Genomic DNA, 458 nt, shown 5'->3' with positions numbered 1-458 from the left:
GAAAGAACCGGTCGCTGTGTGTTGTGCTTCCTCCTTGCCGCCAGCCACAGGTCCGGGGGCGGGCCCTAGAATAGTGTGCTGGCCGTTTGGACAGCTGACCTCGGCTTGTTCAGCAGGCTGAGCGCAGGACTGCGTGGGGACCGTCCAGCGTAAGATAGGCATCTTCCTTCAGATAAAGCCCCTGTCTAAACATGACGACGTCTGCCTAGATTTGCAGTGCAGCTGAATAGCTTTGCCTGCACCCGTGTGCCCGGTGCCCAGGGAGCAGTGCTGCGTGTCTGGTGGGGGACGCGGGGCTGACCGTGGCAGCCGGGGGGTGGGCAGGTGGCCAGTCTCTTGCTCTCAGCAGGTGGTCCCTGGTTTACGAACACTCATTACCAGGATGCTGGAGTCACCTGAAGGTGTCAGGGTTTTGGGGGCAAGATGCCAGCCAAGGAGACACTGCCCCTTAAACGTCC

This window comes from Pteropus vampyrus, unplaced genomic scaffold (genome assembly GCF_000151845.1).
Source record: "Pteropus vampyrus isolate Shadow unplaced genomic scaffold, Pvam_2.0 Scaffold3087, whole genome shotgun sequence".
In the NCBI taxonomy this organism is placed as follows: domain Eukaryota; kingdom Metazoa; phylum Chordata; class Mammalia; order Chiroptera; family Pteropodidae; genus Pteropus; species Pteropus vampyrus.
Note: the sequence above shows the minus strand (reverse complement) of the source record.